General features: G+C 30.8%; 1 non-coding gene across 1 annotated transcript; it reads right to left on the reverse strand.

The window, feature by feature from the left end:
* Positions 1-640: 640 nt before the first annotated feature.
* LOC120890483 (U6 spliceosomal RNA) lies at positions 641-747 on the reverse strand. The gene has a single exon (XR_005734696.2). It is a non-coding gene; the product is annotated as a U6 spliceosomal RNA (small nuclear RNA).
* Between the last annotated feature and the right edge of the window lie 7040 nt (positions 748-7787).

Raw genomic sequence — 7787 nt, forward strand, 5'->3', positions numbered from 1 at the left:
ATGTATCAGAAATGTTTTATATGTGATATATCTATATATCATAAAGAAAATATAAGATCCTCTATTTGAAATTATATGTTTAACAAATTCTTTATAAAGCACATTTTCTTATTGGTTAAAAGGATAGTGAAACTATTATTATATATATGCAATTAAGTAAGACTTTAAAGTGTACTATGTATATATTTTGAGTATATAATGAGGATTCTCTGATCTTTCTCTGCCATCTAGTGGCATAACCAATGGTTATCCTCTTATTGACATGGAATTACAGATCTATGTCATTCAGCAGAGCTGTGAATAAACAGAAGTGGAAATTCAAGGTATGTATTATATGGTATTTATACATTACCTTCTCAATTACATAGTGTTTCAAACGTGAAACTTCAAGATTAGAATGAGCTGGGTAAAGCTGTTGCCCTAAAGTCACAATCTCTCAAGTCAGGCACACAACTTGAATAAAAATGTTTATGATGCATATGTTACTTTAGCCTTAGCTTTAGAAATGAATTGCCTACTTAAAAAAAAATCAAAAACTACATTTGATAAGATTTGGAAGCCTAGAGTTAAACAGAGTGACTACTGGCTGCATATTCAGACTCTTCTAATGGAACTACAGTCTGCCTTCTTCTTCTTCTTTTTCAATATAGAACTCTTCACAAATTTGCATGTCATCCTTGCTCAGTGGCTATGCTAATCTTCTCTGTATCATTCCAATTTTAGTATATGTACTGCCAAAGCCAGAACACTCTGCCTTTTTGAGGGAGGGGGGCTTCTAAGCCAGAGCAGGTATAAGTAATTTAAAAATAAATTACAAGAAAAAGATGTATATTTCTAAAATAAAACGCATCGAAACATAAAAGTTCTGCAGTGTATAATACTTTAAATGATTATCATACTTAAGGGCATTATTAACAAGTTAATGCACTTCTGTCTGTCCTATGAAAAGAAGCTTATTATACACCTCCCACCTCCTTCTTCACTCTCTTTCAACAAAGTCTGGTAGATAAGAAAAACATACTTGATCTTTATCTTAATCTGTAGCTAAAATATATGGCAATAATTTCCTTGCATAATTACTGAATTATATTAGAATTTTCTAAAATATAAAAATCTACTGACAATATCTACCTCAAATAAGTGTGAGCCTAGATTAGTGTCTGTAAATAAAAACTGTATATGTACATATTGAGAATTGAATTTTTAAGGAATCTAGACAAGTAAACATCACACATTATGCAAAGGGAAGTAACTCATTATAAAAGAAACATAAACATGCGGCTTTGACTTACGTAAAAAAGAATAACTACACACATTGTAGATTCATTGTGTATTTTCTCCAGAAAGGTCACTTTACATTTTTATTAATTTCTATAATTTAATTAGAAAAATGACTATTCTATGTAATTGGAATTTTAATACTTTTACATCATGTGTGATACCATGAAACAAAAATGCAATTTTTATAAAAGTGTGGATAAAATGCTCATTTTAATAAGAAATAATCTACTCTAACTTTTCTAGGAAAGCTTTATGGTGCTTATGAGAACCCCAAAAGTTCAAATACAGATGAATTATTATAAATTATGCAGTTGTTTCCCAAGAAATATAGTTTGAAAAATTTTTAATTATGAGTAAGTCAAGGTCAAAATAAGAATAAAATCATTAATTTGATATTTTTCATTTCATGCTTAAACATATAATTTTATTTATAGGTATTAGGCTAGGTGCACACCTAGTTGAGGTAGATATTGGGTCAGTAGGTTTTTATATAATGCAAAGATAAGTATAAGTTAATAATTATTTATAGAAATTGATATCCAATAAATCATATCTTTATTGGCAGATATCTAAAATATGATCATTATTTATAAAATTATGTTGTAGAGAGATTGTTTTCAAAATCATATTCCTCATTTATATTATGTACTTATTATTTTATTTTATATTATTTTATTTCCCCCACCATTTTTTTTTTTTTTTTTTTTTGATACTGGAGTTTGAGCCCAGAGTTTTCCACAAGCTAAACAAAATTACGTTTTACCACTGAGACACACCTCTGGCCTTTTAATACATTTTTAATCTAGAGTTCCTAAGCAACTGCCAGTTAATTTGAAGAAAAATAGAGGATCATTCTACATATATAATTGTTGCAAACATTTGAAAAGCTAGTTACTAATAAATATGGAATTATATAAAATATTTCAAGAAGAAAATAAAAATGTTTTTTCTCCAGCAAGACCATATTGTTTAGTTTCAAACCCAATGCAACAAAACACCATCTTGTTAGGCATCAGAAAGGCTAGTGAACACCCAATCTGATGCCATGTACTCCTTACAGAGTAACTCTTTACCTTCACTGCAATAGCAGTCAGTCTTATAAAGATATTTTACCAAAGCAGTCATCAATTTTGACTTCAAAGCTGTTATGCTCTTCTGTGCAAACAAAACATTCTCAAACAGCAAGATTTCTAAATTGAAAATACATACTCATCAGTGTTGCTTTCTTAAGAAAATTTAAAACGCATGCTTTAATATCACTGTTGTATTTAGCTTTAAATACATCTTCTTAATTATTTAAGTGGTCTTAAATACAATTATTTAAAAGTACATTTAGCTGTAGAAGAAGAGGTGTGTCTGAAAAAGGTATGGGAAATGGTATTTGAATATATATATATATTCAAAGTGACAAAACAGTTTTATGACCTACTTGCATTTTAATCAAAACCACAATTAAATATCACTTTGCTCCATTAAAGATAGCTTTTAAAAGTGTTAAAGCCAGGTGCAATGGGGCATGTCTAAAATCCCAGCAGCTGAAGAGGCTAAGGCAGGAGGATTGCAAACTCGGCCTCAGGAAATTAACAAGGCCCTAAGCAACTGAGCAAAACCTTGTCTCAAAAGTAAAATAAACAAACAAACAAAAACAAATAAATAAAAAGGGCTAAGGATGTGTCTCAGTGCTTAAATGCACCTAGGTCAATCCCTAGTACTAAAAAAATGAATGAATGAATGAATAAATAAATAAATAAATGGACTAAAGCTAACAAGTGCTAATGAAGATGTGGAGAAAAGGGAATGGTTGTACACTCTTGGTTAGCTATAGCTATTATGAAAAATAAAGACAGCATGTTAAAGTGATATCCACACTCCTGTGCTCATTGCAGCACTCATTACAATAACCAAGGATTGGAAACAACCTTAGGGTCATTAACTGATGAATGGATAAAGAAAATTTGGTACATATATTGTTGTGGCTTGAATATGAGGTGTTCCTCCTGCAAATGTTCTGTGCTAATGCAAGAATATTCAAAGCAAAATGATTAGATCATGAGAGTTATAACTTCATCTATCCTAGTTTGAATGGGATAACTAGATGGTAATTGTCAGGTGGGGTATAACAGAGGAGATGGATCACTGGCATATGCTCTGGAAGGGTGCATCTTCCCTAGGGCCTTTTCCTCTTTCTCTCTCACTGCTTTCTGACCCTACCATAAGCTGTGCACCTCTCTTCTACTGTGTCCTGTCCCCTTGGGCCCAGAGCAAGGACTAAGACTTCTGAAACAGTGAGTCCCAAGTAAACTATTTCTTCTTTAAGTTGTTCTTATCTGGTATTTTGGTCACATCAACATGAAAGCTGACTACAACAATGCATAAAATGGAATGCTATTCAGAGATGAAAAAATGATATCCTGTCACACATAGCAACACAGATGCAACTGGAGATCATTATGTTAAGTGAAATACGAGCACAGAGAGAATGGTACCTCAAGACCTCACTCATAGGTTGAATCTAAAACAGTTGACCATATGGAACTTGAGAGCACAACAATGATTACCAGAAGCCAAGAAGAGAAGGAAGGGGGAAAGATGGAGAGAGATTGGTCAATGAGTAATTAGTTTCAGTTTGAGATGAGCAAGCATTTCTGGCATGCTACTTCCTTCACAAGAATGTGAATGTAGATAAAAATGAAGTATTGTATATTGCAAAAAGTTGGAAGGAAAGATTTTGAAACTTTTCACCATGAAAAATCATGAATGTTGGAGGAAATAAATATATTTAACCTGACTTAAACATTATATAATGTATACAGGCCATATCAAAATAGACCATATTACTCCATTAATACATAAATTTTTAAATTTTTATGTATAGTTAAAACAAACTTTAAAACTTAAAAATTCTTGCATTTTCATTAGGTTTTATCTATATATGATACATATTTAAATATATTTGAGATACATGTGTGAGTATGTATGTATGGTTTTATAATAAAAAATTTTAACATAAAGTTTTGTCAGTCAATTTTTATATTTTTTCTTTAAATATTATTTTTGTTTGTGAAAGATCATATTTATTATTTTGTTTATAGCTTTAGGTAACCAACATTATTGTTGGATATTCTATATTAAAATGAATAAGAAACTTATTTTAACCTATCCATTATAATTTTCACTAATGCCTAATACCTAGGCTGAATAACAAGAACATCTTAAAAAATTTTTCATAAGTATTTTTATATTTTCCTCGAGAAATCATTAAAATGTCAAAGAAACAATTTTCAAGAGTTTATCAAAGCCTTACTGTCTTATAGCCTTTATGTATCTTATGCCTTTAAATTTATCCAAAGGAAATAATACAAAATTTAATATAATGTTTTAAGCTTTAAGTTAATTTTAGGGTCATTTATTATTTGGGAATATTGTAAATCATGGAAATACTTAAAGATGAAATATTGCATAAATAAATGAAAATAATTTTATGATAGGTAGCCTTAACATTAATAATAATAAATAATCTGTAATAAAATGGGAAATATGGATAATAAAACCTTAAAGTAAAGACTTTGTGTTAACACATTTTAAATTAAAAAATGCAAGAATACTAGAAAATTCACCCAAATAATACTGGTCATCTTTGAGTGGTAGTGACACAGGACACTATTTCTTTTTTCTATTCATAAATTTTATAAACAAGCATACATTTATATATAAATTAAAACATATAATTAACAATGTTTCAAAACATTAATTACATAAGATTACCTTTCCCAACATGAAATTATTAATTCTAGAATTATTTATTTCACATATCTTTTAACAAAATAGAATTCTGACTGTTGACATTGAAAATGGAGAATCACAACTTAGTTCATTTTACAATTGCTCTTAAATGTAGGAGCATTCATATATTGGTAAAACCCAGAACTTGCATTCTTCTTGTATGTTATATAGCTATCACTACAATGCTAAACATTCTTACATGGTACAGCATAGGCAAGGGAACTATAAAGTTTCCAAACTGTAATTTAAGTAACTCCAAGGGAAGCAGAGTTTTTACAAAGATTCATGAATCCACGGGTGTGCCAACTATGTATGCATTATATATACATATAAATATGTGTGTGTGTGTGTGTGTGTGTGTGTGTGTGCAATGCAACTGTAATCTCAATGAAGGTATCAGTGTCAAAATTAATAAAAGATTTAGAAAAATGTAATGTTCAATTAATGTTAAAATATTACTTCAAAGTTTATTGATCCTTTTCCACTACTTTTTTCAATAAATGATAGAATTAGTTATTTTAATTTCTATGTATATTTACATATAATGTGATAGTGAGGCTTTATAGTTAAAGCATGATTCCCAAACTATAGTGAATATAGAATCATGTGTGGGTGTTTAAATTGAAGATTCAGTGCTCAATATCAGAAATGGTGATAGAGAAATTTAGGCAACAGACATCCATATTAAATATTCTAGAGGTTTCTGTTGCATGCACTCATTGGATCATGCCTTAGGAAACAGTGCCTTAATGTTGGGAACTGCTACGTGATTTAGGAGATATAATGAGAATCTTCACCAGAGAAGGATAGCATCTTTTTTAGCCCAAAGATAAATGTTTCCAGGCAACTTCTAAGATGATGTTAAAATAAAGAAGTTATCACTAAAAAATATGAAACATCTAGTACAATTTATAATAGTTTCCAGAGGGTCAATATCCATTGTAAAAACAAGATCTTTGTGCATATATATAGGTGTATGCACACTTGATATACATGTACATAAAAAGTACTCTGTGTAGCTGTTTAAATCAATCTATTACAACAGTTTCTGGTTTTGCATGCATTAGCAACATAAGAACTATACCCACATGTTATATTTCTTTGAGTGTCTCTATCCTTAATTTACAATGGGAGATAAATAATATTATAAACCAGTGAATAGCATTAGAGTTGGAAAATTCCTGTTATGTTTACATCCAACCATTTCTACAATATTGTTTAAATAAAATGTTAGGCAAATAGAGCACACAAGTTGCAGCTAAATTCCAAAAATCTCTCCAGTGAGTCCAATTTTAAATGTTACAAGTGCAGGAAGGTTTTATTAAGGTATTTTTTTTTAAGAATTGTTGATGTTTATTTTTTGCCCTCCTGTCTTCTTTATTTTCTTCTCACACTGACTTGCAACTAGCAGGATACACTCTTTTGTGGTGATGTGATTTACCCCTGACCCTTGCTGTGACTGTAGATTTTGTAATCTAAGTCAATTTCACTCACAGTAGGGATTCCTGGTAAAGCATTTCAGTTCAGAACAGAAAATTGGTTAAACTCTTCCATTTTGGGTATCCAAGGGATATCTATGGGCAACTGACTTCCAAAAATCCAAACAAAATACTTCTAGTCTCAATATGACAAACATATATTTTATAAACTCAGCTGAGATACAATAATGTTTAAATTCTTCAGTCTCAAGTATTCAGATCTTACTTAACTGGCCATATTTATTATTGCTTATAATTCAAGCAAGGTTCTACAGCAATGTAAAACTTCCCATTCCTGATTTTAGCATATCATAAAACATAGAGCATGGTATTATAAAAATTATAAATCTGTATCATTGCAAACAGCAATCAAGTAAGCAAATTAAAGGTAAGCTGGTTCATGTCTAAATGAATCTAAGAAGTAACTTTGATCTATACTCTTTGATACAAAAGAACTTTTATCAAATTTCCATCCTTTTTTCTTCTATTTTCAAATTCATTTATAAATAAATATCCTCGAGTAGGATTGGTTAATGTCATCAATATCTTAAATCAGAATCCAACTTTAGGGAAAATTGTAGTTAATTAATGCAGACATTTATCAGCTTTTTGAGATAACCAATTTGAACTGCCACCTTATGCTTGGGAAATCCGAAACTGAATGATAAGAGTGATATGCACACAGATTCTTAACATCACTTACTACTTCTGGCCTAGGCACTGCAAAGTACAACACTTGCCCAGACTTAAGAATTAGGAGAGAGAACTGGACAAAAAGTAGGTAACTCAGCAGTGTCTGTGGAGGCAGTAGTTGGAGTAAACTCAGCTTCCTTTGGTAGCAGTGGCAATCCTTTGGTGGTGGATCCAGTATCTGAGGCTGAAGTTACAACATCATAATTCAGTGATCATTAGCAGCTGTGGTGATGTCTTGCTGCAGGAAAGATTTGGGGTCCAATTTCATGCCAAAGAAGCTTCATACTGTCTCTCTATTCCTCTCTGTGAATTGGGAACTCTTCAATATTCTTTTAATAATTTCCTTTATGCTTTAGTACTCACAATGGTTTTTCTTGTCTGTAACTAAGAACACTTTTAATAGATTGATTGGACCAAGAAAACAATGATTAACAATGAAAGGATGAATACACATGGTGACAGTGATTTGGCCTTGTTGTAAGTTTGCTGACTCAGTCATATGGCTGCTTTCAATTTGTGGGGGTTTGAAGCACTACATGGTGTGAAGGACCA

This window comes from Ictidomys tridecemlineatus, chromosome 3 (assembly GCF_052094955.1).
Source record: "Ictidomys tridecemlineatus isolate mIctTri1 chromosome 3, mIctTri1.hap1, whole genome shotgun sequence".
NCBI lineage: Eukaryota > Metazoa > Chordata > Mammalia > Rodentia > Sciuridae > Ictidomys > Ictidomys tridecemlineatus.